The sequence below is a fragment of the Poromitra crassiceps genome (genome assembly GCF_964638095.1).
Source record: "Poromitra crassiceps genome assembly, chromosome: 5".
Lineage (NCBI taxonomy): Eukaryota > Metazoa > Chordata > Actinopteri > Beryciformes > Melamphaidae > Poromitra > Poromitra crassiceps.
The window spans coordinates 5,982,409-6,006,132 of record NC_139642.1 but is presented as its reverse complement, the minus strand read 5'-3'; positions in this window follow the sequence as shown (position 1 = coordinate 6,006,132).

Here is a 23,724-nt window from a genome sequence, read left to right as displayed (position 1 = left end):
TGGTAACTTTAAAATCTAGCAGCCATATTGGCAGGTGGTGAAAAAAGTTAATTTCAAGCCCTGCAGGGAGAGCAGGTGGTGACATAAGAGTGAGTGAGGAAAAGGATCAAATATTGGTGGTTAAGACTGAATAATGACATCACAATTGTTAATTTAAAATGAGTTATTCCTCTAAACCTGGCTTCAAATGCCCCAAATTTTTTGTGCTGGCGCCGTTCAGCCCTCAGCAAAATCTGGTAGCGAGGACATTTTTTTGTGGCCCTCTCTATCATCAAAGTTGCCCATCTATGGGTTACGGCATGACAATATTTGTTCGGCCCCCGGCAACAATCTGGGTTTCTCATGTGGCCCCCCATGAAAAATAGTTGCCCACCCCTGCTTTAGACTATACATTTTGATGCACTGTGGGCTAAATTTTTGATCTATCGAAAATCTGTTCGATACTTTTGTGTAGGACAGTCTAACGATGCAGATGCTTTGGTGTTGTTTGAAGAAACTAGAACGACCGCAACGCGGACTTATGCCTCCGCATTAGTTCATTCTGGAGTCCAAATCGCCATTTGAGGCAAATTGGAAGAGATTCCGTCAAGGCGCTCCTGTGATGTTGCGTTACAGAGCTTGGAAATTAGGTGTGTGAGAGGTCACAGTGAGCTTGAACTTTGACCACCAAAATGTAATCAGTTCATCCTTGAGTCCAAGTCGATGTTTGAGACAAGTTTGATTAAATTCCGTCAAGGCATTCCTGAGATATCGCGTTAACAAGCTTGAAAATGGCGTTCGAGAGCTCACCTTGACCTTTGACCTTTGACCACCAAAATGTAATCAGATCATCCTTGGGCCTAAGTGAATGTTTAAGGCGAATCTGATGAAATTTTGTCAAGTTGTTCCTCAGATATGGCGTTAACAAGCTTGAAAATGGCGTTCGAGAGGTCACAGTGACCTTGGCCTTTGACCTTGGACCACCAAAATCTAATCAGATCATCCTTGGGCCTAAGTGAATGTTTAAGGCGAATCTGATGAAATTTTGTCAAGTTGTTCCTCAGATATCGCGTTAACAAGCTTGAAAATGGCGTTCGAGAGGTCACAGTGACCTTGACCTTTGACCTTGGACCACCAAAATCTAATCAGATCATCCTTGGGCCTAAGTGAATGTTTAAGGCGAATCTGATGAAATTTTGTCAAGTTGTTCCTCAGATATCGCGTTAACAAGCTTGAAAATGGCGTTCGAGAGGTCAGTGACCTTGACCTTTGACCTTGGACCACCAAAATCTAATCAGATCATCCTTGGGCCTAAGTGAATGTTTAAGGCGAATCTGATGAAATTTTGTCAAGTTGTTCCTCAGATATCGCGTTAACAAGCTTGAAAATGGCGTTCGAGAGGTCACAGTGACCTTGACCTTTGACCATCAAAATCTAATCAGATCATCCTTGGGCCTAAGTGAATGTTTAAGGCGAATCTGATGAAATTTCGTCAAGTTGTTCCTCAGATATCGCGTTAACAAGCTTGAAAATGGCGTTCGAGAGGTCACAGTGACCTTGACCTTTGACCTTGGACCACCAAAATCTAATCAGATCATCCTTGGGCCTAAGTGAATGTTTAAGGCGAATCTGATGAAATTCCATCAAGGCGTTCCTCAGATATCGCGTTAACAAGCTTGAAAATGGCGTTCGAGAGGTCACAGTGACCTTGACCTTTGACCTTGGACCACCAAAATCTAATCAGATCATCCTTGGGCCTAAGTGAATGTTTAAGGCGAATCTGATGAAATTCCATCAAGGCGTTCCTCAGATATCGCGTTAACAAGCTTGAAAATGGCGTTCGAGAGGTCACAGTGACCTTGAACTTTGACCTTGGACCACCAAAATCTAATCAGATCATCCTTGGGCCTAAGTGAATGTTTAAGGCGAATCTGATGAAATTCCATCAAGGCGTTCCTCAGATATGGCGTTAACAAACATCCGTACGGACGGACGGACGGCCGGCCGTACGTACGTACGTACGTACGGACGGACAACCCGGATCCATAATGCCTTCGGCCTGGCTTCGCCGGCGGAGGCATAAAAATGTGGGAGGAGTAGGGTTTAATTAGTTTTGCAGTTTTGCGGTCTTTAGACTTCATAATTGGCCATATGTTGCAGTGTACACAAGTTTCTCCTCATTTGGGCCCACATTTCGGTGAAAGTTGCAAAGCCGTACCACATATGCCTGATTTGTTATGAATTTTCAAAGTTTGAAAATTTAGACGGTCGCTGTAGCGCCATCAGGACTACTGGCGCCAAATTCGCATCGACTTAGTTTGGCATGGGACTGGACCTTTGTGCAAAGTTTGGTTTATTTTCATGCATGGGAAGTCCAACTTCCCGGGAGAATAATAATAATACAGGCAAATACAATAAGTGGCCCTGCCGCTTCGCTGGCCCAGCCACTAATAAAAGCTGTATTCGGGACAGCCCTAGGGTAAATAAAGTTATTCTACTCATTCGAAGAAGGACTCTACTTTTTCCATGTACTGCTGTTTTTATTGGGTCCAGCACCTGCTTTGAACACCAGTTTGGGATGTGCGCATCTCCTTCACTGTTTACAGCACGAGGTGGACACCTGCCCTGCCTCTCCAAATAGGTGCCATGTCATTGTTCCGACACCCCATTATTCCAACCATTCAATGTTCCGACATGCCATTATTCTGTCTGACCAGTCTGACAAATCTATCGTTGGACCGACATCCCATTTCCTGTGAGCCCGTTATTCCGTTAGTGTGTTTGTGTATCTCGCTCCTGCAGCGCGGCGTGTGTGTGTGTGTGTGAGAGAGAGGCATGCAGGCTAAATTTGTTTTTAACCTTCATACTGGGCAAATAAACTGAGAAACGAGCCTCTGCTCTCCGTGGAATTTCTCTGAATGACCCAACTATTTTAAAGGTAGAAAAAAGTATACAACTCCAACTGTGATTTCTCAAAAAGTCACTTCTTGTACCCCATAGTTACACTATAAGTACCAACACCGTAATTACCCTATAAGTACAGATCTTGTTACCCTGTAGTTACAGGCTAAATTCACTTCTTGTACCCCGTAATTACCCTGTAAGTACAGGTGTGCAGGGCCGCTGCTGGCCATTTGGGTGCCCTAAGCGTAATTGTTTTGTGGTGCCCCCCCCCCGCAAAACTTTCAATAACTGTCAAACGAAAGACTGCAAAATCATTAATTATGAACGATACTAGTGTATCTCACATTACATTACATGTGATGTGGCAAACAAACAATTGTTAGAATTACTGTACATGTCAGCAAACAAGCGATTGTTAAACTGTACATGCAAGCAGGGGCGTACTGGGATCATAATTCAGGCCGGGCATTAGATACCAAGCAGGCCAGGCGGATACGGGCCGATGTGCGAAAAATTTGGGCCGTTTGAAGCCCAATTTGGGTCGTTTGAAGCCAGATTTGGGCCGTTTGAAGCCAGATTTGGGTCATTTGAAGCTAGATTTGGGCCAGTTGAAGCCAGATTTGGACCGTTTGAAGCCAGATTTGGGCCGTTTGAAGCCCAATTTGGGCAGAGTCCAATTTTACAATGAGATGCACCCACTTTAACCCTGAATAAAGTAATAAAACCACTAGTAAACCAGTAGGCGGTGCCTGGCCTGCTGTTCAGTGAGTGGCCTGACTGCGGGCACAAAAAAAAAAATATATATATATATAGTAATTACGGGGTACCACACCTGTACCCCGTAATTACCCTATAAGTACAGATCTTGTTACCCTGTAGTTACAGGGTTATTTGCGGGCTGTATTCTAAAGCGTTACCAAGTATTTCTCTAAGTTGTTACACCCTTCAGTCTTTCTGCCTCTTCTTTTCAATTGTTTTGTTGGGGGTTTGCAAACCAGCTTAGAGGTGCATTATCACCACCAAGTGGACTGGAGTCGCACTACAGTCATGTATGGGCTCCACAGGAACACTAGTCAAGTGCAACACCTAGTGGTAAAATTCGGTGTCCCGTTGAGGTGGGGTTTCATGTACAATATAGAACCGGTTTAAAAAAAATTACACTGACCCATGCCTAGTAGATACAAGGGTTCCTTTATCCCAATGTAATGTAATCAATGTAGTTAATAAACAACAAACAACAACAGTAATGCAAATATGGGAGTGTGTGTACACATGAGTATAATGCACTATAGACTGATTCATGTGATGTGATGTCCTGTTGATGTTGTTATTTTGTAAACATGTTTGTCTTCTTATGTAACTGGGTGAGACCAATGACAAATGTCCTGCCTTGGCTGGACAATAAAGTTTATTCTCTTCTATTCAAATTTGATCTATTTTGATCTGATATACCCCCCGGCCGCCCATAAAAATTAACTTTTACTCTGAGTACATTTTAACTTAGCTACTTTTTACTTTTACTCAAGTAGATTTCTCTAGACGGACATTATCTCTGTTATAAGGATGGAGAGCCTGGCTCAGATCCTTGAGAAACAACTCGCTTAAAAAGTAAAAACTATTTGGGAGCCGTTTCTGGCCTACCTCGACGAGGTTGGGGGCGGTGGGTGACTTGCCCGGCTGGTTTCTGTTGGACACCTTGTGTGGGACCTCATGCGCGATATCTCTTGCAAGTATATAGGCACCTTGTATGGATGGTAGCACCACATTATGATAACTGTTGATATATGTATGTTTTTTTGTTTGTTTTCCGTTACTGTGTCTGAGCTTGTTCATTTTTGTTTATATATATTGTTAAAATAAAATAAAAATAGATTTGAGAGATTTCTCTAAACTAGTAATCCTGGGGGGCAGGGTGGCGCAGTGTCACCTCACAGCTAGCAGGTCCTGGGTTCGATTCCCACCTGGGACGCTGTGAGCGCTGAAGGAGTGCGTGCCCGTCCGCATGTCCTCGAGTGCCCACCGCCCGGGTGGGGTTGTCAAAAGGGCCTTTCTGTGTGGAGTTTACATGTTCTCCTCCCAGTGCCCTTCCTCCTTCATAAAGGAACCCCTCACCAAAAACATGCAATATCCTGGTCGCTGAAGTGGTGCCTCCTCTGGTTGTTCGGGGCGCCTGTTCGGAGGGAGGGGAACTCGTTGGAATAGCGTGATCCTCCCACGTGCTATGTCCTACCGGTGAAGCTTCCCCTGTCAGGTGAAAAGAAGTGGCTGGCTACTGCCCATGTCTAAATGATGAAGGATAAACAAAATAAAATTAGCACTAATGGGGAATAAAGATGGGATAAAAAAAATCGTGGGGGGGGGGTCAAAAAAACCTAGTAATCTTTATAATAAAATTGCCTAGGTGGATGGGCGGGCGGGTAGAGGTGTCTGTCTGTAAGTCACGTTTTGTGGCCCGACATCACTTGGCTGACCGACCAATAACACGCCACCACCCCCCACACCCCCCCCCCCCACAGACACAGACACCCCCCCCCCCCCCCCCCCCCCCCACAGACTCGGCATCACGCCACCTACTGGCAAACACAAAAGGGGGTTTATCTCGAGAACCATTCATGGGATCGTCTTCAACCTCGGGGAGTGCGCTTGGGGCACCTGACGGATTGCAGTGCAGAATTTCGGCAGTACGGCATAGCGCCACCTACCGATACCTTACACACACAACACAATACCGGTCCGGAGCCCCGGCAAACTGGATTTGAAGGCCATGTAGCGGCCTGATAATCTAGTTATTCAAAAGACTACTTAGAAGCAGCTGAATGAACGTCTGTGTGTGTGTGCAATTCATTCCACAAATTTCAAATAGGGTTTAACATTTTTATTGTGAATCATTTGGGAAACCCTAACCCTGTTCAAAACAAAACAAAAGAACCTAACACAATCTGCTTTGCATTACACAGATGCAATATCCAACCAGTGGGCAAGCCCACCCCCTTCCCTCTGAGGATGCTGAAATGAATTGAAAAGCTGTAGTTCCTCGAATGGCCACTGGGTGTCGGGGGCAGTAGGCATTCCCCCCATGTTAAAATGCCCGACTTTGTAACATGATTAAACATCTTTCCACTTAGGGGCGAAACATGGTTTTGGTCTATATAGCTAATTTCCCCTTTTCATAACAACTGTAGGGGGGTAAATTTTTATATAACAACCGTTTGGAGTAAAATAGATGATAGAAAAGGGGGTGATTGACAGTGGATAGCAGGCGGAGCTGTGGCTCTGGGAAACTCCCATCTCGCGTGATGTGCGGAATAACTCAACCCATTCCCTCCCACTCTGCTGACGAAAAATCAAGATGGTAACACCCACCGTTTGAACTCTGCCAGGAAAACGAAATTTAAAGGACTAGATACGTCCATATTAATTATGTCTATGGATGCAACCGAGTCAAACAAATTAAAGGAAAACTCTGCCCATTTTCAACCAGCTTTGTATCATTAGAACATCAGTAGTATATCAGAAAACTGTAAACTGTTTTGAAGTCTGTCATTTAATTTGACAGTTATTGAGTGTTAAAGTGTGGACCAGTGACATCACTGGTCCACACTAACTCAAATTAATAACTCATTAACTCAAATCAACTCTCAATAACTGTCAAACTAGATGAATGACTTCAAAACCGTCATCTAGTTTGACAGTTATTGAGAGTTGATTTGAGTTAATGAGTTATTAATTTGAGTTAGTGTGGACCAGTGATGTCACTGGTCCACACTTTAACACTCAATAACTGTCAAATTAAATGACAGACTTCAAAACAGTTTACAGTTTTCTGATATACTACTGATGTTCTAATGATACAAACCTGGTTGAAAATGGGCGGAGTGTTCCTTTAAATGAAAGCATACAATAAAAAAAATAAAAAAATAAAAAATAGTAATAATATACATTCCCCTGGTGTTCACAAGACACTCAATGGCTATAATATCTGAACATCCACCAAAATAAATATCTGACCATCCTGTCTACTAACTGTTGAATTGACAAACTATTTTACAAAAACACTGTAGAAAATGAAACACCACTCCTTTACATTCAGGCAGAAGTGCGTTTACCAACAGAACTAAAACCCACTCCCACCCCTCCCTCTTGCCCCAGTCAGAACTCTACCAGGCTGCAGGGCTCGCCAGATGCAGCTCGTTGCTCCCTCTCCTCCAGCTTCTCTGGTACCAACACAGAGGAGCAGTGCAGCATCGTCTTCTTGGCGACAACAGGCAGTTCTCAAATCTTGGCCAGCTGTTGACAAGTTATGTCCTCATTGACATCTACGTTCCTCTGGGGTTCGGCCAAGCAGTGATCCCAGACATCCATTCTGGTGGAGACAAAGCAGGTTGATCAATAAGGGATATCATGTGAGGTGGAGGCGGAGGCGGAGAGCCTGAGACAGGAATCGGGCTTGGCAATGCCCAAAACGCGCGCACAGGTCTCCATACACTGCCCAACACTTTTCTCCACTACTCCATGTGTGTTGTCAGTGAATAAATGCTATGTTTCTGATGTTCCGCAATGAGCCTTGTTAATAAAATCTAATTACAACCCTGTTTGCCGGCGCTTGTCCTTCGATCTGCTTCTCAGTCCGTCTCTTTTATTTCTTTCACTCTTGTTCTCCACTGCCTCGCCTGCTCACCATCGGCTCCATAAGAGTAACGTTGATAAGATAAGATACTAATAATAAACTGAACATGAGATGCAGTGATATTGTCACACCAATGCACATAGACACAGACTTTTAAAAGTGAGCCTCCCCTTCTCTCCACACAGCGACTTTCATCCCTGCCGCAGTGCCGTCATCACCGCAAACAAATCTCATGGCAGTTTAAATATAGCAAGCATGTAAAATATAACGCTACACTATAGCAAGACTGTATGAACAATAGGGGTGGGAATCTCTAGGCACCTCACGATTCGATTTCGATTCAGAGGGCTACGATTCGATGATACGATTATCGATGCATCATCGATTATAGATGCATCATTTTGAATTGCATTGTAATGATCCATAATTAAAATAAACATATGAATTTACTTCCATTATCTTTTATTAACTCATTGAGTGCCAGCCACTTTTGGAGAACGGATGCTCCCAGTGCCAGAGTTTTCAGAGCGTTTTCAGTGATTTCTCGAGGCCCACAGAATATTGTGTGATATTACTATGTAAACACCGAACACGCACAAGAACGAGCTGGCTCTATTGTATCATCAGCAAAAAAAAGTTTATTGATACCATTTTCCGTTCTTTAGTTATGAGCCGGAGAAGATAGGTTGTTTTCAGCGTTTTCAGGCTTTTCAAATTATTAGCTGAGATAATCCGCCTTTTGTGAAATGCAGCATTTCAAGCACATTCACTGAGTCTGAAGATAATATTTTCTGATGTAGTGACGTAGTTGTTGTGTGATGCCCTGCGTGCACCACCCCCCTCCCCCCCTCCCCCCGTAAACTCCTCCCCACACTGCACACAGCCTCACGCAACCATTATATTTTCGGAGTGCTGCGTTTGTGTGCTGCTGTCGGCTCTCAGCGCCACAGCAGGGAAGAGCCAACCCGGATTGCTGAATGGTTTGGCGTCAGGGGCTGCTTTCCTGGCTGCTAATCAATCGGGTGGAGAAACTATACAGACAGACAGACAGACAGACAGGGACAGAGGGGCTCAGTTGTGAGCGCGGATTGACTCCTGTTCGGAGCCAATGTCAGCTCCCGCGACAGAGCAAATGGCTCTGGGAGCATGCATCGGTTTGTCTTTGATCCACGGCTTTTAGGCTGTTTCTCGGACCTGTCTCTAATCTGGACTGCACCGAGCAAGCACTGTCGCCACCTAATGAGTCCGTAAAATAGGTTATACACCTCCAATAGCTACTATAGTTGTACAGGAGCTGCGGAAGGCTTTGATCGACGTCCCACCGTCAAAAAACGCATTGGACGTCGAAGGACGTCCGTGGCATTCTACGTCACTATTTAATTGGACGTCGAAGGACGTCCATGGCATTCAATGAGTTAAAGAGATATTCAACACTTTTTCCACTTTTTTCTGCTGAAAATCAATATATATTGGAAATTAGCTGTGTTCTTGAGGAATCCAGGTCAAAGTCCTGACATTTACTGTAAATCCGAGTAATTCCTCATCTCTTCTCACATACCCATGCAGTTCCATGCAAACTAAAAAGGCCAGCTGTAGACTCCCAATTTTCCTCCCTTTCTATTGGCTGAGCTCTTGATCAGTGACGTAGCTTGATCAGTGACGTTGCCAAACCCAGCCCGCCCATCTCTCGTGCCTAGGCCCCTCCCAGCCAAAGTTTATAAAAGTGGCTGCACACCATGCTGGGACTATGGAGTGTGGAGAATTGTTGAATAGAGAGAGAGAGAGAGAGAGAGATTTGTGGAGCGTTTTGATTAGACTGCATAGTGTAAATTGTAGTATTTAGTAGTCTAGGTTTAGTTTTAGAGTACGTCAGATAGCCTAGGTTGTATTTGTTTGTAAAAAAGAAATGAATAAATGTTCGTCTGTTTGCATAGGTATCTGAGAAGAGATGAGGAATTACTCAGTTTTACAGTAAATGTCAGGACTTTGACCTGGATTCATCAAGAACACAGCTAATTTCCAATACAGTACAGTATATATTGATTTTCAGCAGAAAAAAGTAGAAAAAGTGTTGAGTATCTCTATCTCTTTGTAGTATTTCGTCGCTGTCGCGGCAGGACCTCGAATCTCCAAAACAGCAACTTTTCAGGAAGTTAAAAAAACCTGTTTGCTCTTAACTCATTGAGTGCCAGCCACTTTTGGAGAACGGACGCTCCCAGTGCCAGAGTTTCAGAGCGTTTTCAGTGATTTCTCGAGGCCCACAGAATATTGTGTGATATTACTGTATATGTAATGTAAACACCGAACACGCACAAAGAACGATGAGACTCTCTTCTATCATCTGCAAAAAAAAGATTATTGATATCATTTTCCGTTCTTTAGTTATCAGCCGGAGAAGATAGGTTGATTTCAGCAAAAACACACGTTTCAATTTAGAATCTGAGATATTCAGCCTTTTGTGAAATGAAGCATTTCAAGCACATCATTGACTCTGAAGCTAATATTTCCTGATGTAATGACACCTCAAAAATAATTTCCTTCAATAAAACAGTGAAAACAAAGGAATTTTGTTTGACCAAATAATATTTTTTAGCTGCAACCAGCAGCGCTGGCCCCTGCGTGCGCAGACCCTACAACTTCTTGCTGGTCTTGATTTACTGCTGGTGGGCATCAGATATTCTAGCTTGTTTGCCTGTCTCTGTGCATCGAGCCTGCTGTCTGGGTCTGTGTTTACTGTCAATGGTTGTATGCTGTAGTGCCCTGCGTGCCCCACCCCCCTCCTCCTCCTCCGTGGGAGTGTCTCTGGGGCTCTGCTGCGTTTGCTCTGCGTTTGCTCTGCACTGAAAAGTGCGCTGCACCCCGCTTTTTCACAGCCTGTCGCCGGCTCCCAGCTGAGAATAATGTAACTTTTCAGAAAGACGCTGGTGTCGGCAACTAAATCATATGGAGGGGCTATCGCAGCAGAGACGGAGGGGCTCAATTGTGGCAGCAGATTGACTGCTGTTCACAGGCACAGCTAACGTTATGCTTCATGCATATCGATGCGATTTCCGTTTCCCCATGACTTCTTCTCTCTTTTTTCCTCGCCTTTCTCTAATCTGGAGAGCACTGTCGCCACCTAATGGGTCCCTAAAATAGCTTTTACACATTCAACATCCACCATACTTTCACAGGAGATGGATCTGGCTTTGATCCACGTCCCACCGTCAAAAAACGCAATTGACGAACATACTCGTCCTTGGCACTCTACGTTACTAAACGAATTGACGAACATACTCGTCCTTGGCACTCAATGAGTTAAAATACTGAACCAAACGTCGTCAAAGTTGGCACGTCTTAATTATAGTTAGTTTCCCGCTGAATGTGTCATTACTTTATTAATATCTTACCTGGATAAGCTCAAATGATGTTGTTTATATTATCAGTCCGACTTGGAAGCACTCTCTCCCGGCCAGTCAGGCGCTGATTGCTGCCTCCCCTCTGCACATGCACGAGCCGCAAGCTCCGGGCCGCGGGGGCGCGCGCAGCCATGCTCTCATCCTCTCATGGCCAAGGGGAAGGCTTTGCCATGGGGATGAGAACAGTCTGACATAACGTAACGTTAACGTTACTTTATTCTCGTCAGAAACCACTCCGACAGGAGCACGGCGGATGCAATAGCACACGTACTCCACACTGCCCTCTCACACCTGGAGGGGAAGGACACGTATGTGAGAATGCTGTTCGTGGACTACAGCTCAGCATTCAACACCATAGTACCCTCCAGGCTGGTAAGCAAGCTCAAGGTCCTGGGACTAAACACAGCAATGTGTGACTGGATCCTGGACTTTCTGACAGACCGCCGCCAGGTGGTGAGAGTGGGCAACCTCACCTCCTCCCCACTGACCATCAGCATAGGAGCGCCCCAGGGATGCGTCTCCAGCCCCTTCTGGTATGACCTCTACACCCACGACTGCATTAGGTCTCAAACTTCAAACACCTTTGTGAAGTTTGCAGACGACACAGCAGTCGTGGGGCTGATCTCCAGGGGCGACGAGACAGCCTACAGAGAGGAGGTGAAGGCCCTAGAACAGTGGTGCCAGGACAACCACCTCTCTCTGAACGTCTCCAAGACCAAGGAGATCATTGTGGACTACAGGAGGGGGCGGGGCGCACACACCCCAATCACCAGCAACGGCACAGTGGTGGAAAGGGTGGACAGCTTCAAGTACCTGGGAGTCAACATCCACCAGGACCTGACATGGGCCGGTCACACCGCCACTGTTGTCAAAAAGGCCCAACAGCGACTACACAGACTCAGGCGCCTAAAGAAATTTGGGCTAAGGCCAGAAATCCTTAGGGACTTCTACAGAGGCACCATTGAAAGCCTGCTGACTGGCTGCTTCACCACCTGGTACGGGAACTGTACCACCATGGACCGCAGGGCGCTACGGAGAGTGAGACGCACGGCCCAGCACGTAACAGGATGTGAGCTGCCAGAACTGCAGGAACTGTATAAACAGCGGTGCCTCAGGAGGTCCCTGAAGATCATCAAAGACACAAACCATCCCCACAACAGCCTGTTCTCCCTGTTACCCTCAGGGAGAAGATACATGGTCCCAAAAGCACGCACAAATCGCTTGAGGGACAGTTTCTTCCCGCAGGCCACGAGACTCCTTAACATACGCAAATAGTGTAGTAGCTGTACTGTACCGCACTGTAGATGCTACCACTATGTATGTCTAATGTTTAATTGTATGTTTAATTAGGTATATGCTATTTGCACCTGTACGTCAAATACGTCGAATTCAAAATGTTTAAGTACGTCCAAGTATGCACATGACATGTGCACCTATGTGCAGTGAATATGCCACTGTCTCTGACTTGTCTTATCACTCTACTGCCTTATTGCTTGTTGTGTCTTTTGTTGTTTTTGCACTCATATGCCCTGTTATATTTGTACTATGTTGTAAATGGAGTTCACAGCACAAGAATTTCACACGTGATACTTGTACTACGGAGTGACAATAAAAATCTTGAATCTTGAATCTTGAACTCCGATTTGCATGTTAAAACATGTTACAAACTACCAATTTCCCTATTCACGTTGTATTTGCGAGGGGTATATATACACCCCACCGGTGGATGTGTGTTTCTCTTAGGGTTGCCATTTAACTCATTGAGTGCCAATGACGACTATAGTCGTCAATTCAAATAGTAACGTAGAGTGCCAATGACGACTAAAGTCGTCAATTGCGTTTTTTGACGGTGGGACGTGGATCAAAGCCTGATGCATCTCCTGTGAAAGTATGGGGGATGTTGAATGTGTAAAAGCTATTTTACGGACCCATTAGGTGGCGACAGTGCTCTCCAGATTAGAGAAAGGTGAGGAAAAAAACAGAAGAAGCCGCGGGGACACGGAAACCGCATCGGTATGCATCGATATGCATGAAGCATAACGTTAGCTGTGCCTGCAGCAGCCAATCTGCTGCCACAATTGAGCCCCTCCGTCTCCGCTGCGATAGCTCCTCCACATGATTAGTTGTGGAGTTGTTATTATTCTCAGTTGGAAGCGCTGGGAGCGGGCGACAAAAACAGCGGAACGCTGTGAAAAAGCTGGGTTTTCAGTGCAGAGCAAACGCAGCAGAGAGCCACCAGAGCCACCAGAGCCGAGGGGGGTGGGGCACGCAGGGCAGCATACAACACTGACCCAGACAGCAGGCTCGATGGACAGATTGGTTGGCAAACACAAGCTAGAATATATGATGCCCACCAGCAGTAAATCAAGACCAGCAAGAAGGTGTAGGGTCTGCGCAGCAGGGGCCAGCGCTGCTGGTTGCAGCTAAAAAATATTATTTTGCCAAACAAAATTCCTTTGTTTTCACTGTTTTATTGAAGGAAATTATTATTGAGGTGTCACTACATCAGAAAATATTAGCTTCAGAGTCAGTGATGTGCTTGAAATGCTTCATTTCACAAAAGGCTGATTATCTCAGCTTCTAGTTTGAAACGTCTGTTTTTGCTGAAAACAACCTATCTTCTCCGGCTGATAACTAAAGAACGGAAAATGATATCAATAAACTTTTTTTTGCTGATGATGCAATAGAGTCTCATCGTTCTTTGGGCGTGTTCGGTGTTTACATAGTAATATCACACAATATTCTGTGGGCCTTGAGAAATTACTGAAAACGCTCTGAAAGGGCTGGCACTGGGAGCATCCGTTTTCCAAAAGTGGCTGGCACTCAATGGCCCCTATCGTTGCATCGGCCTAGTTTCTACGCCGAGTGCCTGGCGCAGTGGCCGTGGACCAGCGCACTTGATATCTTGGTATCGGCGCTACACTCAGCCTCAACCATTATAACCACGCCTTTTAAGCGTAAAATTATGCACCGTCATGCTCATTGGATAAGTGCAATAAACGAATCGCACGCTTGCCTTTTAAGCTCCAATTCCAGTGGTCCACCAAAACCAGACAAAAGCCAAGCGCTCTGCCCCCCCCCCTCCCTTCATCCAGTCTGTCTGTCTCCATATATAGGCTATTATTCCATATTATTATGCTTCTCAAACCAATCTAACTGCAGTTTAAATACTGCAAGCATGTAAATACCCTACACTATAGCAAGATCAAAGTGAAAAGAATGTTCTAAATGCATCTAGAAAAATATAGCCTATTAGATTGGTAAAAGTTTGTCCAGAAAGATATAATTTTCTCTCGCCTGCTGCAGGAAGGATGATGCACATAAATATACCCTACATTATGTAAAGTCATTGCATAAATGTGTTTTTATTGTAAAACTAAATGTGAAATAGGGCCAAGTTATTGGAGCGGACATCACAGTACAACAGATGCCAGTAGAAGCGCGTTCCGCTGTCACTTATCTAAATCACGTTAAATCGACAAGGGGTATATATAGGCAGGAGGACATATATGTTTCACATAGGGTGGTGTTTTCATTTCGATGTTTTATTTGGTCCAATATTGAAATGTTCTGCAGGTTGTGTTACCATTAAACATTATTTAAATCGACCTTTATATCTATTTCGGCTCATTTGGTTGCTATTTAGTAGCGAAATGGAGAAGCCCATTGCATGCTGGGACATGCCAGGCAGTGAACTTACAACTTCTTTTTCCTATGGGAAGCTGGGTGCTGCTATGTGTTGTGTCTGTCTGACCGAGGGAGTCACAGAGAGAGAGTCGTATTGTGCCTGTCAGACTGATATGAGCAAGAGAGAGGGAGTGACACAGAGAAGGGTGACAGAGGGGAGCGCCCCGCGCAACTGGCGCACTGAATAGGCCTGGTTTTCAAAAGCGCAAAGCGCTAAATTTACGCCAGGTGGGAAGATATCATTACGCCGGCATTTAAGGCCGACACGCCCATTCTGGCCCATTCTGGGACTGCGCCACGCCCATTCGGCCTAAAGCGCATTTGGCAGCGTAAAGCCATATTGATATCTTCCCGAGGCAGGCGCAAGGCACTTTTTTTTGCGTTTAAGGCCCGTTTTAGCGCCGAAGGCCTGTGGGAGAATAGGGCCCAATGAGTTTATTTTATTTTATTTTGTCCAATATTCAAATATTCCTGAATTGCATTTTGTGTTACAAATAAGTATTATTTCTATCTAACTTTTTAGCCAGATTTGATGGTTTTCTTGTCAAAAGTTAGCCGCCTCAAAGCCTTCTGGGTAATATCAAACAATAGAGAGGCAAAGTGACCGCCTACTTCCTGCTTCAGCACTGTACCAGATTTTCATCTGCCATTTATTTTCCCATACACATTTCGTAAAATGCTTATAAAAAGTTTTACTGGTTCAAACCAAACGGTACAGATATATTTAGAAACAGGGGAGATCGCATAACATCTCACTGGGACCAAAACGTTAAAAAAAATTGTGTTTAAAGAAAATATTTTTTCAAGGTTTTTTTTGTTTTGGTCGGAGTGAAATGTTCTATGGTCTCTCCCGATTATAGCGTTAGCTGAACCGTTTGGTTCGATGAAGTAAAACGGTATGCTGGTGTTTGGACTGAGAGAGCCTGGTGACGCGAGGTTTGGACAGGAACATCAGCAGCAGATCCATTCACAGCGCTAGCTGGCTTTAACTGAAACTACACATGTGCGAGCAGGAACTGCACAGAGGTCTGCCATTGGCTTTGAAATTTGCCCGCCCCACAAAAGCTCATCCTATCCAAATGTGGAGTGGGCGCAGTAGCGGAGCGTACACCGGGGCAGAGGGTGCGCCCACCCCGGGGCCCAATCGTCAGGGGGGCCCCGTCAAAAAATCAAAGTAAAAATTATTTTTCTTTTTTTTTGCAGGCCAGGCCAGGCCAGGCCACTGGGCCCGGCTGGCAACCTGTGTTTTTCTGTTTCTTCTTCAGAACAAGCTTGTCTGTAAAGTGGCTTCACTGTAAGCTTTCTTGGACATAATATTACTTGGCTCAATGAGTGACGAATTGTGTTTTCGGATATAGGGGCTATCAGCTATTTTACAGTTGTGACTTAAAATGACTTTATTTAATAAAGTCAGTGGTGTGAGTGTGAGAGGAATTCAATCAATAGACAATAACATTGGTGTGTTTAAAATGAGATATTCCACTAAATAAGGGCCCAATCCCAATTCTTTTCTTAACCCTCAATCTTAACCCTCAAGCTCAACCCTCAATCTTAGTAGCCCTCAAAACTAAGTGTTAAGGGCTATCTTGCGACTTTAAAATGGGACAGCCCTTAAAGGCAGATATGTCTTCAGACTGTGGGGGGCAGCAGTATGCCAAAGCTCCGTCCAGTCTGTCAATTCAAAAGGAGAGGAAAAAAGCATCCCTACAAATATTTCCTTGATAATATAGATGTAGAAATTACGATAACCATTGTATTATCTTAGTTTAAATGTCATTTTATGGATTTCCGTTTTGGAGCCTAACACATTTGTTGTTGCTAACTATCGATAGTCAGTAGCCGTGCTGGTGCGGTCAAGCCATATTATTATTATTATAATATATTATAACATTGCTAACGTTGCAACGTAGCCGATTTAACACGGTCACCAGTTAAACCGAAACATGTTATCGGCACTGCTGGATGTTGTAACTACTGACTACCGTGTTCATGTGATAAGTTTGCAGTTATCTCCCATGCTTTTTATCTAGCTAACGATCTATCATTGGATAAACACTGCAGTCAAGCCAGCCCTCACCTCGGAAAGCACGGTCATTCTAGCCCCCACTTGTTTTGTGGTGCGTAGCATTACACGTAGGCTGTATCTTGATAAAAACAACTCAACAACGACATTACCACCGAGAATTATGGCATTTCGTAACAACGTTAACAATGTTATAATATAATAATAATAATATGGCTTGACCAGCACGGCTACTGACTATCGATAGTTAGCAACAACAATTGTTGTTAGGATTCCAAAACGGAAATCCATAAAATGACATTAAACTAAGCTAATACAATGGTTATCGTAATTTTTACATCTCTATTAACAAGGAAATACTTAACTTTGTAGGGCTGCTTTTTTCCTCCTTTCGCCGCCATCTTCCATCTGAATGGATCTAGCTGATGACACGCAAGGGATTCTGGGATCGCACTCACTGCCAAGGGTGGTCCTGGAAAATCTCAAAAGTAAGGGACATACAGCCCTTAAACTTAACCCTTAACTCAACACACTGAGAATCGGGACAGCACTAGCACTTCGCGGGAGTGCGCATTTTTGAGACTGAGGGTTAAGATTGAGGGTTAAGATAGGAATTGGGATTGGGCCATAGCTAAAACTGATTCAAACTTATTCGCGGCCTGGCCTGGGCTTAAAAAATTAAATAAAAAAAAATGATGGGGCCCCCCTAAGAGCTTCGCCCCCTCTGGGCTGATAGGGTCGCTCCGCCCCTGAGTGGGCGGATTCGAAAGCCTGAAAACTCCCCGCCCTTTTTTCAAAAACTGACATGATCTGACCCAGACTTCTCTGTCTGGCTCTCCCTGTTGAATATCTCTTTAACAAAGCAAATGGAATTGATGTGTCAACTGGAAGGTTACATTTCCCAGCATTGCAAATAACCAACAGGAAAAGAAACACAAGTGTGCCAGTGGTGCCTGTAGCAGCATCCTTGTAGTAAATTAACTTCACTTCAGCATATTCTGAATCACTTCTTCTACATGTTGTAACAGCTCTGCCACATTTGCACCCGTGTGGCTCTCAGTCATCACTCTTGTTTAGAGTCCATGAGACGCTAGCTGCCACTGCCATTGTTCAGTGATGAAGTGCGCAGTAACAATGGATGTCCACACATCACAAGCTAGAGATATCCTACCCGCTTTCTTCAGTGAGTCCATAACTTTGGCTTTGGTCTCATTTTACAGTCTGGGGATCACTGTGTCGGTAAAAAATGGCTCCAAAGTGCGCAACATCCCTGGTTCTCAACGATTGAGTACGGACGTATATCCATGACAATAAAAGTTGCAATGGATTTTGTGATTCGTTTCGCCCTGTCCGAGTTGGGTGATGGATGCTTTATAGCATTGCTTGCTCGATTGTTGGGTGGTTGGGAGCAACTACAGCTGGTGTGTCTGATTTCATGTTCTGCCATCTTCACATGCGTTTGTTTTGCTTTCGGCTGGCTGCGCCATGCCGTAAAGTTTACGGCATGGCGCAGCGGACCGATCTATGTTTGTGCGGAACGGTGCTTAATGCATTCAAACGACTAGCCGGACGTGTTACACGGGCTAAAAAGGAAAACTACGTCGTCAGGGGGACCCACTCAGAAAAAACAAACAGGACAAGTCGAACAACAAGGCACTTCTAGCTGTAACGCCGAGTAACTTCAGTGTCAGTGATATTTAGCATTATGTTATTGACGATGAAGAATCTGATATCGATAATAACGTTAATCCTCCCAATGCTGAGTGCCAGTGATGTCAACGTTGTTGTTGCCACTCAACTGGCGTTTCTCATAAAGCAGCCATGAAAATCTGGTGGAAGCATTTTCAATAAAATATGAAACGACACAGATAATGGTTTATAGTGGACTTTCCATGCCTGCCCATTCACTTCAATAGAACTCTCCCCAATGCAAAATTTGAACAGGTTTAGTTGCCAGTAACATGACAGTAAGAAAGGCAGATGTAGTGAGCAAAGATGGAGGATTTAATATTCCATAGCTCCGACCTAACCAAATCTAACTGACATCACTATTGTGAACACAAAACAAAGAACACTTCTGATATAATATATTAGTGTTTTAGTCAAGTTAGTCAATGTAAGGGTTAATGCACGACGAGGTGTCCATTATCACTTTTTAAGGGACGACGTGGAGGCGTGAACCGTCCGAGGCGAAGCCGAGGATGGTTGCCTCCGCGAAGTTGATCTCGTCTTTTTCCTCTTTGACTTGATTTGTATCAGTGATAGAGGCAGCGCACGCTCTCCCAGAGCGCCTGGCTGCTGGTTGCTATAAGTTGTAAACAGAGAGTTTGACAGTTGACAGCTGAGAGCCCGGCTTCTGTCAGCTGACCAGAACGAAGGGCGCCGCTCGCCCCCGCTCAGAGGGAAATCTCCGAAACGAAAATCAAAATAGTAAATAAGAGTTATTTTTGATAAACTGAGCACACATGGGTGATTTAAATACTTACTTTGACCGACTCCATTTTTTTCTCAACTTCCAAAAGTGTCATATTAACCCTTATAGAGCTCAAACAGCTCTCTTGATACCACTGTTGAAACTATGGCGCATTGATATGAATGGTGAACAGACCATTTGGCTGAACGTCTTTACCAACTGTACATTATCACTTTTTAATGGACACCTTGCAGCCAATCAGAATCGAGTATTCACCCAGACCATGGTATAAATATATATATATACATATATACACACACCGGTAGCCTATATATATATACCGGTATATATAGTTGTTGTTGTTGCGTTTGCCATGATTTTGCGCCTATTTACTGACTGAACCTTGTCTGTAACGGAGCCTACAGCATAAGGATTTCACTTGTACTACAGAGTGACAATAACATCTTGAATCTGGAATATAATTAATAACTAAAACAACTGCACCGTGGATATATGCCTCTGCCAATAAGTGAGCAGTTGACATCCATGACAGTCCAGACGTTGACGTGTCAGCCAAAGGTGAAGAAATGCCGTCAAGCCCTTACTGAGATATCGCGTTAACGAGCTGTGAGGTCACAGTGACCTTGGACTTTGACCTTTGACCACCAACATTTAATCAGTTCATCCTTGAGTCCAAGTGGATGTTTGAGCCAAATGTAATGACATTCCGTCAAGGCGTTCCTGAGATAGCACATTAACGAGATTGAAAATGGCATTGGTGAGGTCACAGTGACTTTGCGCTTTGACCACCAAAATGTAATCAGTTCATCCTTGAGTCCAAGTGGACGTTTGAGCTAAATTTGACAAAATTCCATCCACGCGTTCCCAAGATATTGTGTTAACGATCTAGAAAATGGTGTTCGTGAGGTCACAGAGACCTTGAACTTTGACCACCATCAGACATGCGTACGTACGGACAACCCGAAACCATAATGCCTCCGGCTTGGCTCTGGCCGGTGGAGGCATAATTAATTATTAACCGCAAATGGTGATTATATCGTTTACTGTGATATTTTGGCAGGAGAGCATCGCAATATTATATTTTGGATATCACACAAGCCGAGTGTCAATGTGATAGTGTCCCATGGTCAACCAGCTGTTACTGTAATAACTGTTGGTTTTTAAATTACCAGTGACAGATGACAGTTGAAGCAGCCAATCACAGCTGTTCCGGTCTGCGTCGTAATTGGTCCCTGGTCAGCTTGCTGTTGTCCACCTCCCTGAAATCTTCCTCCTCAGAGAAGATGTCAGATATGAAGTATATCTCCCGAGTGGCCATTCTGAGCCTCTCCAGCTCCGCCTTCAGCTGAGGAACACACTTCTTCTGCAGGAAGTCAAGGATCTCTACAGGAAGTAGAGGAGAGGATGATTCAGACAGACAAACAGACAGACAGACAGGTAGACAGACAGACAGGCAGACAGACAGGTAAACAGTAGGGCTGCCCCCTCCAGCTCGATTGTTTGGTTGACGTGCTCTTGGTCGACAAGATTCACATTGGTCGAGCCTTTTCTAGAAGCACACAGGGAGTGATCCAGGCTAGAGAGACAGGCTAACCTTAGTTAGCAGAAAGGAGAGCAACCCAGCAGAGCGATGGAATTAACAATTAAATGGCTCAGCTATCAGCGCAAACAATGGACGCATGCAGCCACCATCAGCTGTTAACAAGCTGTTAACGAGCGCAGTACGCACCTTATGAGATGAGATTGAGTCATCAGTGAGACTGGACGTCCAGCCGCTTTCACTCACACTCACTCACACTCCAACTCCGGTAATGTTAGACAGGCTGTTATAAAATGTTACTGGAATAAATCGCAAAAGCTATCTAGCTGTTGTTTCTACCAACTAATTAACCATGCCACGTGTGCTAACGTTACATAACCATCGCACAGGCTTTCTCTGAACTGAGCAGGTGGCCAGGTGTTGCATGGCAGGCTGATCAGTCTGTCCATTCCGGTAACGTTACAACGCTGCAAATAGCTTTTATTTATAATTATCAGCTATCGGGTATAGTGCACTCAGTAGTCAGTACACTGCACAAAATAAGAAAAAACAATACACTGCAAAAAATGAAAATCTTTTTTAGACCCCGTTTCGACCAATCGATTGGTCGGAGCTGTGGTCGATTTCTGGTCGACCAGGATAATCTTTGGTCGAGGGCAGCCCTAGTAGACAGACAGGCAGGCAGGCAGACAGACAGCGAGTTAGACAGACAGACAGGCAGGCAGAGAGACAGACAGACAGACAGACAGACAGGTAGGCAGACAGGCAGGCAGGCAGACAGACAGGCAGACAGGTAGGTAGGCAGACAGACAGGTAGACAGACAGACAGAGAGTTAGACAGACAGACAGGCAGGCAGAGAGACAGGCAGACAGACAGCTAGACAGGCATGCAGGGAGAAACTCGATACTGACCGCAGTAGGATAAAGTGGCCCAGTTGGGAACTTTGGTGACCTTCAGTTTGTGGAAACTCATCTCGACGCAGCTAGGAGTCATTTTACTGAGAGGGGAAAAGGGGGTAAGTTTGTCCATATAAAACACAGGTTGCCAGGCTAATAGGCAATGTACACCAGATGCGTTACGGCTGCGTTGCGGACCTGGTAAAACTGCCAGATCTATTTTTGTCGGATCCCGCATCCATCTGACAAATTACATGAGTGTGGGTCTGTTCGCAGCCGTACCAGAGCCGTACCGCATCTGTTCCGGAGGCGGTGTACATTAGCCCTAACTCTCTAGAGAGAACCACCACTGACTTAAAGGATGGCTTTACCGGTAATCAACCCACTTTGTATCATTAATAATCTCAGTAATATAAAGCACATGAGCAGTGATTACCTTCTCTCTCTGTTTTCCTCACAGAGATCTCCAATTTCCTCCTCCTTGTGATGCGTTTTACATCACAAGGCGTCACAACGGAGCTGTGGAAGTTCTGCTTGAGAGGCAGATTCTGCTGTTATTGTTTATTTTAATTGTTTAAGTATGCGCACATCCACGGAGAATCGCATGGAGATACTTAACAAGCCTTAATAACTTGCAGCTGGTGGGGGCGGAGTTTCTGCAGGCAGCAGCAGGAGCATTTTTCTCCATGAGGTAAAGAGAGAGAGTAGGTAAACACTGCCCATGTGCTTACATTACCGAGATTATATATGATACCAGGGTTGGGTAGGTTACTTTTAAATAGGAATCCCTTAAAGTTACTTGTTACTTGTTAAAAATTGTACTTAGTAACGTAATCCGATTACCACTATTTAAAAGTAAAGTAGGGATTACTTTCAGTTACTTTTGGATTACTTTTTTTTTTTTTAATCCAGGAATGTCCCATTGGGATACAAGATCTCTTCTTCCAGGGAGTCCTGGTCAAGAGTCCTGGCTAAAACCCTTATTTAACTAGATGAAGCATGTTTTACCATTGATAACCAGATAAGAATGTTTATACCAACATGAAGTTAAGGAGAATACAACAAGAGTTATTTTTAAGACCACTTTAATTTACGTTATGGGTATTTTTCATGATGTGGAGTGGAAGACGCAGCTTGTTGCTTTAATCTTGAAACACGACGTGAAACACTAAGTGAAAGTAAAAACCTCTCGCTATATATAGGCTATATATTTTTATTTTCCTTAAAATTACAGCAGCAATGGATACTTTTTTCATAACATAGCCTACATGTACTCTACCACTGTGCTCTACACACGTTTTTATATGAACAAAATATTTAAATCAATATGAATGCTTTCACATCAAACATGTTTGATATTTAGGACTGAAAATCTGCGTGAATACATCATCCTGCTGGTGCGCAAGCCTCCCGTCATTATCGTTAATTGACGCCGCGCCGCACTGCAGGCATCAGATAAGCTACCAAATACCAACAGCACAGAACCATGAGTATTTGGGGGAAAATGTCACTAATTTATATCACAATGAATGACCAATGAATAAAAAGTTGTTATAGGCTACCGTAGTTTCAAAGCCCCTGCCAGTCAGAGGCTGTTAATCTCCTAGCTGTCTATCAGGCAGTGTGGGGGGAAAAGGCATTGTGGCTGCATCCAAACTTTTGCCGATGTCATCATGACATGCAGCAGGGAAATATATTTTGGTAGCCGATGTATTTGTGTCCTCACTTGTCCAGACAATCTTGCTATAGAGTCTCGTTGTTTACACGCTTGTTAAACTGCCGTGAGATTCATTTGTTTTGGGAGCTATGCGAGACGGGCTGAAAGAGGAAAAGAAAGAGAGAGAGAGGTGGGGTGGGGGACGCTCCAAAATCGAAACAGGTTCAGAGTATGGCTGCTGATACGAATATACAAGGGCACTGTTTAGCTTGACGTTTTCAAATTATTTTAACCCCAATCTCACAATTTTGGTTGGCACGCTAGTGCTGCATGGGCAGAGAAGCGACACAAAGCACATGTCTGTCATGCTCCGTTTTGCACGCATATGCCCTGTTATATTTTACTATGTTGTAAACGGAGTCCACAGCACAATAATTTCACACGTGATACTTGTACTATGGAGTGACAATAAAAATCTTGAATCTTGAATCTCCCTGCCATTTTCCTTTTAAAGTATCCGTAGCGAAAAGCACCTTTGCGCAGTGGCAAACCCCGCCCCTTAGCGCCACGTCAAATCA